Here is a 10,759-nt window from a genome sequence, read left to right as displayed (position 1 = left end):
TGAAATCGAATGCAGTTTGTAATCGATGTAAATCAAATGGCTAAATTTGAATATCGATTATCGGATGTGAGTCCATAGGCCTGCAGACATTTCTTATTAGAATTATTATATAACCATACACATGGCATTATTCAATTTAATAACAAGATTCTATTTGTATTTACGTTATATTATTTCGGTTGATGCGTATCTGGTGAGATTAGATTAAAATGGTAGGATGGAAGGGAACTTTGATATGAGTGTCGTGTGAAAAAATCCGATATATTTCAAGAATCCATGTACCTATCAGCAGCCATGGTATAACAGTCAATCAACTACACTCAATGGTTTGTTTGTATTGGCAGCTCCACCCCTGAGCGAAGAATTTTATGATCATCTTTATTACAGAGTTTTTCAGCCCGTGGATAGTTCAACACGTAGCTGAGCGAAGATGTTGGGCATCTTTTATACCTCATAGGGTCTGGTCAACATCATCCGCTATGACTGAGCGACGACCATCTAGGGTATGATGTCCAATAATAGACCTGGACCCCTCACCAATAGTGAACCCTTCAAACATATTTGCATTATTACAGCATTTGTTTTTCGTTTAATTTTCTGTATACGATTTTAGTTAAAATTTGAATATGTTTTGGTCATGGCACATGCGTGGAGACCTTCACATGCTACGTAATAATTTCACATCTGATTTAAACACTACCGTGAGCTTAGAAAGAGTTTTCTAGCAAAACTTTTAAAAAGCAGCGCGTCATAAGTGTTTCACAGTATTGCGTAAAACGAATTTTATTATTGTTTTAAACAATTCAAGAAGGAACATCTAAAACAGCTGATAGTATACTCTAAGAGTATTATCAGCAATGATTGAAATTGTATGGGTATGGATGTATAGATGATTTTCTTAAAAAGCAGAATAGCTATCCCCTTAATTGAAAAGTATTATGTTTATGGATTATTTTATCTATCAAGGAAGTTAGTTACTGTTCTAGAGCCCACCCCAAGCATTAATTTACCTAATAGATCCGAAAATATTCCCTTGGGGAGTAAATTAATTCCATCATGGGAATAGTGTTTCTTAAAATTGAACAGCAGTTTCTTACAAGGGTTCTTCTTGGGACACCTTAGAAATTGTTGGAAAATTGATATTAAATTGAGACCTGTGCGACGATTTTAATTTTATCGATGGCGGCGTAATAAATAATTTTCAACCAGCGACGTTGGCGTGGCGGCGCTGGTGATTGACGGTGGCGCGAGTCGACGTGAATCAATATCATGCATTAGAAATTTTCCGGAATTTATCCGGAAGTTCTTCCAGGAATTCCTTGGGCAATTCCTCCAGGAATTTTTCCGGAAGTTGTATGTGATTCCTCCAGGAATTCCTCCGAATGTTCCTCCAGGAATTTCACCGGAAGTTTCTCCAGGAATTTCACCGGAAGTTTCTCCAGTCATTCCTCCAGGAATTCCTCCGAAAGCTCCTCCAGGAATTTCTCCGGAAAATCCTTCAGGAATTCCTCCGGAAAATCTTTCAGGTATTCCTCCGGAAGTTTCCCGAGAAACTCATCCGGAAGTTCCTCCAGGAATTCCTTCGAAAGTTCTTCCCGAAATTCATCCGGAAGCTCCTCCGGGAATTCCTCCGGAAGTTCCTCCAGAAATTCATCCGGGAATTCCTCTGGAAGTACCTCTGAGAATTCTTCCGGAAGTTCCTCCGGGAATTCCTCCGGAAGTTCCTCCGGGAATTCCTCTGGAAGTTCCTCCGGGAATTCCTCCGGAAGTTCCTCCGGGAATTCCTCCGGAAGTTCCTCCGGGAATTCCTCCGGAAGTTCATCCGGGAATTCCTCCGGAAGTTCTTCCAGGAATTCCTCCGGAAGTTCCTCCGGAAATTCCTCCGGAAGTTCCGCCGGGAATTCCTCCGGAAGTTCCGCCGGGAATTCCTCCGGAAGTTCCGCCGGGAATTCCTCCGGAAGTTCCTCCGGGAATTCCTCCGGAAGTTCCTCCGGGAATTCCTCCGGAAGTTCCGCTGGAATTCCTCCGGAAGTTTATCCGGGAATTCCTCCGGAAGTTTCTCCGAATTCCTCCGGAAGTTCCTCCGGAATTCCTCCGGAAGTTCCTCCGAATTCCTCCGGAAGTTCCTCCGGGAATTCCTCCGAAGTTCCTCCGGAATTCCTCCGGAAGTTCCTCCGGGAATTCCTCCGGAAGTTCCTCCGAATTCCTCCGGAAGTTCCTCCGGAATTCCTCCGAAGTTCCTCCGGGAATTCCTCCGGAAGTTCCTCCGGGAATTCCTCCGGAAGTTCCTCCGAATTCCTCCGGAAGTTCCTCCGGGAATTCCTCCGGAAGTTCCTCCGGAATTCCTCCGGAAGTTCCTCCGAATTCCTCCGGAAGTTCCTCTAGGAATTCCTCCGGAAGTTCCTCCGGGAATTCCTCCGGAAGTTCTTCCTGGTATTTCTCCGGAACTTCCTCCGCCAAGTCCTCCGGTAGTTCCCCCGGGAACGCCTCCGGGAGTTCCTCCGGGAATTCCTCCGGAAGTTCCTCCGGGAATTCCTCCGAAGTTCCTTCGAATTCCTCCGGAAGTTCCTCCGAATTCCTCCGGAAGTTCCTCCGGGAATTCCTCCGGAAGTTCCTCCGAATTCCTCCGGAAGTTCCTCCGGAATTCCTCCGGAAGTTCCTCCGGGAATTCCTCCGGAAGTTCCTCCGAATTCCTCCGGAAGTTCCTCCGGGAATTCCTCCGAAGTTCCTCCGAATTCCTCCGAAGTTCCTCCGGGAATTCCTCCGGAAGTTCCTCCGAATTCCTCCGGAAGTTCCTCCGAATTCCTCCGGAAGTTCCTCCGGGAATTCCTCCGGAAGTTCCTCCGGGAATTCCTCCGGAAGTTCCTCTGGAATTCCTCCGGAAGTTCCTCCGAATTCCTCCGAAGTTCCTCCGGAATTCCTCCGGAAGTTCCTCCGGGAATTCCTCCGAAGTTCCTCCGGGAATTCCTCCGGAAGTTCCTCCGGAATTCCTCCGGAAGTTCCTCCGGGAATTCCTCCGGAAGTTCCTCCGGAATTCCTCCGAAGTTCCTCCGAATTCCTCCGGAAGTTCCTCCGAATTCCTCCGGAAGTTCCTCCGGGAATTCCTCCGGAAGTTCCTCCGGGAATTCCTCCGGAAGTTCCTCCGGAATTCCTCCGAAGTTCCTCCAGGAATTCCTCCGGAAGTTCCTCCGGAATTCCTCCGAAGTTCCTCCGGGAATTCCTCCGGAAGTTCCTCCGAATTCCTCCGGAAGTTCCTCCGAATTCCTCCGGAAGTTCCTCCGGGAATTCCTCCGGAAGTTCCTCCGGAATTCCTCCGAAGTTCCTCCGAATTCCTCCGGAAGTTCCTCCTGGAATTCCTCCGAAGTTCCTCCGGGAATTCCTCCGAAGTTCCTCCGGGAATTCCTCCGGAAGTTCCTCCGAATTCCTCCGGAAGTTCCTCCGGGAATTCCTCCGGAAGTTCCTCCGAATTCCTCCGGAAGTTCCTCCGGGAATTCCTCCGGAAGTTCCTCCGGAATTCCTCCGGAAGTTCCTCCGGGAATTCCTCCGGAAGTTCCTCCGGAATTCCTCCGGAAGTTCCTCCGAATTCCTCCGGAAGTTCCTCCGAATTCCTCCGGAAGTTCCTCCGGGAATTCCTCCGGAAGTTCCTCCGGGAATTCCTCCGGAAGTTCCTCCGGAATTCCTCCGGAAGTTCCTCCGAATTCCTCCGGAAGTTCCTCCGGGAATTCCTCCGGAAGTTCCTCCGGGAATTCCTCCGAAGTTCCTCCGAATTCCTCCGGAAGTTCCTCCTGAATTCCTCCGAAGTTCCTCCGAATTCCTCCGGAAGTTCCTCCGAATTCCTCCGGAAGTTCCTCCGGGAATTCCTCCGGAAGTTCCTCCGGGAATTCCTCCGGAAGTTCCTCCGGAATTCCTCCGGAAGTTCCTCCGAATTCCTCCGGAAGTTCCTCCGAATTCCTCCGGAAGTTCCTCCGGGAATTCCTCCGGAAGTTCCTCCGGGAATTCCTCCGAAGTTCCTCCGGGAATTCCTCCGAAGTTCCTCCGGGAATTCCTCCGGAAGTTCCTCCTGGAATTCCTCCGAAGTTCCTCCGAATTCCTCCGGAAGTTCCTCCGGGAATTCCTCCGGAAGTTCCTCCGAATTCCTCCGGAAGTTCCTCCGGAATTCCTCCGGAAGTTCCTCCGGGAATTCCTCCGGAAGTTCCTCCGAATTCCTCCGGAAGTTCCTCCGAATTCCTCCGAAGTTCCTCCGGGAATTCCTCCGAAGTTCCTCCGGGAATTCCTCCGGAAGTTCCTCCGAATTCCTCCGGAAGTTCCTCCGGGAATTCCTCCGGAAGTTCCTCCGAATTCCTCCGGAAGTTCCTCCGAATTCCTCCGAAGTTCCTCCGGGAATTCCTCCGGAAGTTCCTCCGGAATTCCTCCGGAAGTTCCTCCGGAATTCCTCCGGAAGTTCCTCCGGGAATTCCTCCGGAAGTTCCTCCGAATTCCTCCGAAGTTCCTCCGGGAATTCCTCCGGAAGTTCCTCCGAATTCCTCCGAAGTTCCTCCGGAATTCCTCCGGAAGTTCCTCCGGGAATTCCTCCGGAAGTTCCTCCGAATTCCTCCGAAGTTCCTCCGGAATTCCTCCGGAATTCCTCCGAAGTTCCTCCGAATTCCTCCGAAGTTCCTCCGGGAATTCCTCCGGAAGTTCCTCCGGAATTCCTCCGGAAGTTCCTCCGGGAATTCCTCCGGAAGTTCCTCCGGGAATTCCTCCGGAAGTTCCTCCGAATTCCTCCGGAAGTTCCTCCGGGAATTCCTCCGGAAGTTCCTCCGGAATTCCTCCGGAAGTTCCTCCGGGAATTCCTCCGGAAGTTCCTCCGGGAATTCCTCCGAAGTTCCTCCGGGAATTCCTCCGGAAGTTCCTCCGGGAATTCCTCCGGAAGTTCCTCCGGGAATTCCTCCGGAAGTTCCTCCGGAAGTTCCTCCGGGAATTCCTCCGGAAGTTCCTCCGGGAATTCTTCCGGAAGTTCCTCCGGGAATTCTTCCGGAAGTTCCTCCGGAAGTTCCTCCGGAAGTTCCTCCGGAATTTTTCCTACGGAAGTTCTTCCGGGAATTCCTCCGGAGGTTCCTCCGGAAGTTCCTCCGGGAATTCCTCCGAAGTTCCTCCGGAAGTTCCTCCGGGAATTCCTCCGAAGTTCCTCCGGAATTCCTCCGGAAGTTCCTCCGGAAGTTCCTCCGGAAGTTCCTCCGGAATTCCTCCGAAGTTCCTCCGGGAATTCCTCCGGAAGTTCCTCCGAATTTCCTCCGGAAGTTCCTCCGAATTCCTCCGAAGTTCCTCCGGAAGTTCCTCCGGAAGTTCCTCCGGAAGTTCCTCCGGGAATTCCTCCGGAAGTTCCTCCGGGAATTCCTCCGAAGTTCCTCCGAATTCCTCCGGAAGTTCCTCCGGGAATTCCTCCGGAAGTTCCTCCGAAGTTCCTCCGAAGTTCCTCCGGAAGTTCCTCCGAAGTTCCTCCGGAAGTTCCTCCGGAAGTTCCTCCGAAGTTCCTCCGGAAGTTCCTCCGAAGTTCCTCCGGAAGTTCCTCCGGAAGTTCCTCCGGAAGTTCCTCCGAAGTTCCTCCGGAAGTTCCTCCGAAGTTCCTCCGGAAGTTCCTCCGGAAGTTCCTCCGGAAGTTCCTCCGAAGTTCCTCCGGAAGTTCCTCCTGAAGTTCCTCCGAAGTTCCTCCGGAAGTTCCTCCGGAAGTTCCTCCGAAGTTCCTCCGGAAGTTCCTCCGAAGTTCCTCCGGAAGTTCCTCCGGAAGTTCCTCCGAAGTTCCTCCGAAGTTCCTCCGGAAGTTCCTCCGGAAGTTCCTCCGGAAGTTCCTCCGGAAGTTCCTCCGGAAGTTCCTCCGAAGTTCCTCCGGAAGTTCCTCCGAAGTTCCTCCGGAAGTTCCTCCGAAGTTCCTCCGGAAGTTCCTCCGAAGTTCCTCCGGAAGTTCCTCCGAAGTTCCTCCGGAAGTTCCTCCGGAAGTTCCTCCGGAAGTTCCTCCGGAAGTTCCTCCGAAAGTTCCTCCGGAAATTCCTCCGGAAGTTCCTCCGGAAGTTTCTCCGGAAGTTCCTCCGGAGGTTTCTCCAGGAATTTTTCCGGAAGTTTCCCCAGGCATTCCTCAAGAAGTTTCTCTAAGAATTCCTCCGAAAGTTCCTCCAGGAATTCGTCCGGAAGTTCCTCCAGGAAGTTCTCCGGAAGTTTTTCCAGGAATTTCTTCTAAAGTTCCTCTAGACATTCCTCTAGGATTCCTCCGAAAACTCCTCCAGGACTTCCTCCGGAAAATCCTTCAGGGATTCCTCCGGAAAATCTTTCAGGAATTCCTCCGGAAATTCCACCAGAAACTCATCCTTCCATCCTTCCTCAGGATTTTTTCCGGAAGTTCTTCCAGGAATTCCTCCATAAATTCATCCGGAAGTTCCTCCAGGAATTCCACCGGAAGTTCCTCAAGAAATTTCCACGTCTCCTTTCCTATAACTTCCACCAGAAAATCATTCAAAGATTTTCATGCATACTCTTTTTGATTTTCTCCCAGGAGTTACTCCAGAAATTCCACCAATAACCTTTGACTTTCTTTAGAAACTCACGTGAAAACTCTCTATCTCCCACCAACGCCCCGGGAATTCTATCAAAAATTCTTCCAAGAACTCTGCTGGAAAAATGTATCGATACGGAATGATGTCTTTCAGTGGCGTAACCTGAAAATTCGTCTTGAGGGGGGGTGGGGGATTGTTGTATTTCTGAGAATTTTTTTTAATTCTAGAGGATTCGAAAAAAAAATCTTCTAAAAAGTTTGTCTCTATGTCCAAAACCACCCTCGTGACATCTTGTTTCAATCTCTCAAGACAGCCTAGCTGCCCCTAAAATCGAAATTTGGATATTCTTCCAGAAATTCAATGAGAAAACGTCTGCAAATTTATCTGGCTATTTCTACCGATATTCTGCCGAACATTTCATCACAACTCTTTTGGAATTTAATTCCAAAAATTCCCCTTGAAATTCCTCTGGAAATTATTTGGAGAATTCTCCCGGAAGATCTTGTCGGAATTTTCAGGATTTCTACAGGTACTTCCTTCAAAATTTCTACAAAAAATCATCACAAAATCCCTAACGAGATTTTTTTTCCAGGGATTCACTGCAATATCTTAAAACAATAACTCCGGAAACTCAAGTTATTTTGTAGAGAATTCCTCCAAAAACTGCTCCACAAAGCTCCTTTTCAGGTAGAATTCCCGAAGGATATTTGGAGGATCTAAATGGTGCATCATTAATTCCTTCCTATCCCCGATAGACCGTAAGAACTCTAGCGGACTGATAAATAAAGATTTAAAAAAATCTAGCGGACTGACCCCAATGAGGTTAGAAGCAAGTTCCAAGCCTCATTCATTGGTTCTCTGTGCAGTTGCGATTGTTCTGGTCAACCACGGAGTAGCAACTACGAAGTGTACCGTCATAATGCTCATGCATATGATTTCTGGGAAAAATCGCTTTGATTTTCCACAAAAAAAAACTATCTTGCGGTAATAGTATCTTTCTCGTGCATTTAAAAAAAAGAACTCTGGCCATAACTTTCGAGCCCATAGTCCGATCTGGTCAATTTTCACTAAGAAACAAAAAGCGCCGAATGTAACTTGTTGGAAGTAAATTGGTTAAGAATAGGTTCCTAAAAAGTGAGTATTTTTTTCGCACATACATACACACAGATAGACATCATCTTAATTTGTCGAGCTGAGTTGATGAGTATAAGAAAGTCGGCCCTCCGGGCATCCTATACACAATTCGTTTTTGGAATGAACATACAGCCTTTTCGTTACACCTTGGTGTACGAGAAAGGCAAAAACGATTCTAAAGACTTGAACATTAAAATAACTTAGAAATTTATCTCTTTTTTACATCTTCCAAATCAGTTTTCTTGTTATCTTTATAATCTTCTAAGTGTTATGTACTCATATAATTACGAGTCATAATTAAGGTTCCTCCAAAACCAACATAAGAGAAATGCTAATAACTTCGTCGGGTAAGTACTAACTTTCTCGCGGTTTTCAGCATACAAAATTTGTGGACAGCCCCTATTGAGTTTTCTACAACGTCAACGGCACTGACTAATGTTGAATTGGTTTAGTAATTCATAACTTTTTAGTGATTTTTAAATTATAAATAAAGTTCATCACTAGTAATTCATAACAAGTAATCTAGTAATAAAAACATAACGGTTAAACTTATATCGAGAAATTGCACGAAGAAATATTTTTAGATATACATCATATGCTCACAATTATAAATGGTTATTAGACTGGCAAAAAATATCGTAAATTCTTAAGTATTTGGCAAACAATCAATACCCCACTCGTAAAATCCCACTCTTCGCGCAGTTCCTTTTCTGTACGAGCACCACTTTGCATAATGATAGATCATCTGCGTTGTGGCTTTTGAACTACCAAGTTCAAAAATAATCATGTGGTCACAAAAGAATTCTCAATTTTTGAAGATAAAAAAGTGTACATGATCATTGGAAAAATATAGAGTAGAAAACGTCACACTACAGTAGTGTTTACTCAACATTCTTCCTGTCTATCCATTCGAAACACTCCATGAATTCCCATTCGACCAGAACCGAATATGTGGTATGTAGTTGTATGTTGCTGTTATGCAAATTTAAATCTTGTTTAAATACCAATTCGTAATTTCATGGCGCCAAAAATTGATTAGATACGAATTGTGCACACCAGCTTCGCGCACCTTCTTTTGGTCACACTTCCACTGTTTCAAGAGGTTTGGACCTTCATTGACGCAACAATATCCACAGGTTTGACTGGCATATGAAAATGGCAACTCATCTCCGTTGTCGTCGATGCACGGTTGGTTAGGTATGCATACCTTCCTAAGGAAGAACAGATTAAACCTCTGATTGATCAGTTTATTCGGTATATCGAAACGTGTGTGCTACCGAGTCGTTTGCCATATTTTATCTTCTTGGAAATATGGCCCATCCGTTTTATTGCCTACTCACCGCTTAGGGTTTTGTGAGATTTTCCCAGTTCTGCTTTTTATTATTTTTTACTTTCGCATGGTTAGAATGTAATGAATAAATTTTTAGATTGATTTAAACCCAATGATTGATAACCATTCGGAAATCGAACCCAATCGTTATTAGCTTGCCTTTGTACCATTGAGCATAGGAAGCCCCACAGCGTCTTTTCGTTGGTAATTAATCACACACCGCGACCGCTCAAGTGCAGCTTTGAAGGCCAACCTAGTGCACGCTGATTTGCGATGCATCGTGCGAATCGAAGCCGACATCGGGAATTTTATGCAACTCGTTTGGACGATGGTCGATTCCGCAGATCGGGTCATAATTATTGATGGCCAATAAATTTACTGCACTATGCTCAACTCAAAATTATTGTACATAGGCATTTTGGCCTTCATTGGGTTGACATTGGGTGAGGTCGAGGAGTTTCCTGAAAGAAGGCAGCTATCTCCGTCATTTGTTTCGGGTTGATATGGCCGCGTGCCATCGTAAGCAGCTGTTCCATTTGCCTTCTTCTTCTTCTATTCATTCGCATTACATCCCCACTGGGACATTGCCGCCTCGCTGCTTAGTGTTCATTCAGCACTTTCACAGTTATTACCCGCGAGGTTTCTAAGCCAAGTTACCATTTTTGAATTCGGATATCATGAGGCTAACACGATGATACTTTTATGTCCAGGGAAGTCAAGTCAAGGAAAGTCATTTTTTTGTATTTATTTTCTCCTCATAGATAATGCATATTTAAGACACAGTTGCGTGATAAGCGTGCTTATCCGAATGGTCAGAACTGAAGAAATAATCAATCATGACAAGGGATACTTTGGCCGAGATTTAAAAATTCAAAGAGGAAACGAGAAAAATCGACATCATCCATCAAGATTTTAATTCACATCCACTTCTATAACTGGTATCTCCAAATGAACTTGTGTGGCAATGCTGCTCACTGCAAAAAGTAATCGAAATATCATAACAATTAGCATATTTACCAGTAAAAAATAGTGGCCAAGTATCTAAATTCTGCGTAACAATCTTTCATTCATGTCTTGCAAAACCATGAGTCTTAATTGCTTGATTTTTTTTCTTTTGTCTCGTTTCAGAGAGCGATTAATAACGCTTTAACCTAACCATAAGAGCCAGGACCAGTGTCTCATCCCGGGAAGTTGTATCAGCAATGAGTGACACTAATCTTCTTAGCAATGTCACTCCTAACATAACCTTTTCAAATACCCCCTATATATGGAACGTTCGGAACGGCTGTCCCTGTTTCTTCCTCTTATGAAATCAATATTCTTCGATGTTCATGTTATTCATTCCTGAATAAACTGATTACCGGAGAGCTATGAATTATCTCTCAATTTCAAGCCTGCACGACGGAAGTCGAGTCAATTACGAGACACTGAAGACGACCTTACTGTTGAGGTCGAAATACGTATCTGTCAAGGTATAATTAAGTGGTGGAATTAAATGGGATTGTACAAACTCGTCTTATGACAAGTGAAGACATTCCACCAAAAAGCTCAAAATATTTTTCCTAACAAAAAAATATGATTTGTTGTAATGAAATCGTCGATGTTGATTACTTAAGTTGTTTCCTTTTGGTCGTTTACAAGGTTAAAATAACAAAACGAATAGTAGCAAAACCTTACTGTGAAATCGAACTTACCAAAAACTGTTCTTGTTGGTTTCCGTTAACAATATAATCAGTTTGAAGTTAGAAGAGAATTTAGAAATTTACAG

Source organism: Armigeres subalbatus, chromosome 3, assembly GCF_024139115.2.
Source record: "Armigeres subalbatus isolate Guangzhou_Male chromosome 3, GZ_Asu_2, whole genome shotgun sequence".
NCBI classification, from domain to species: domain Eukaryota; kingdom Metazoa; phylum Arthropoda; class Insecta; order Diptera; family Culicidae; genus Armigeres; species Armigeres subalbatus.
Note: the sequence above shows the minus strand (reverse complement) of the source record.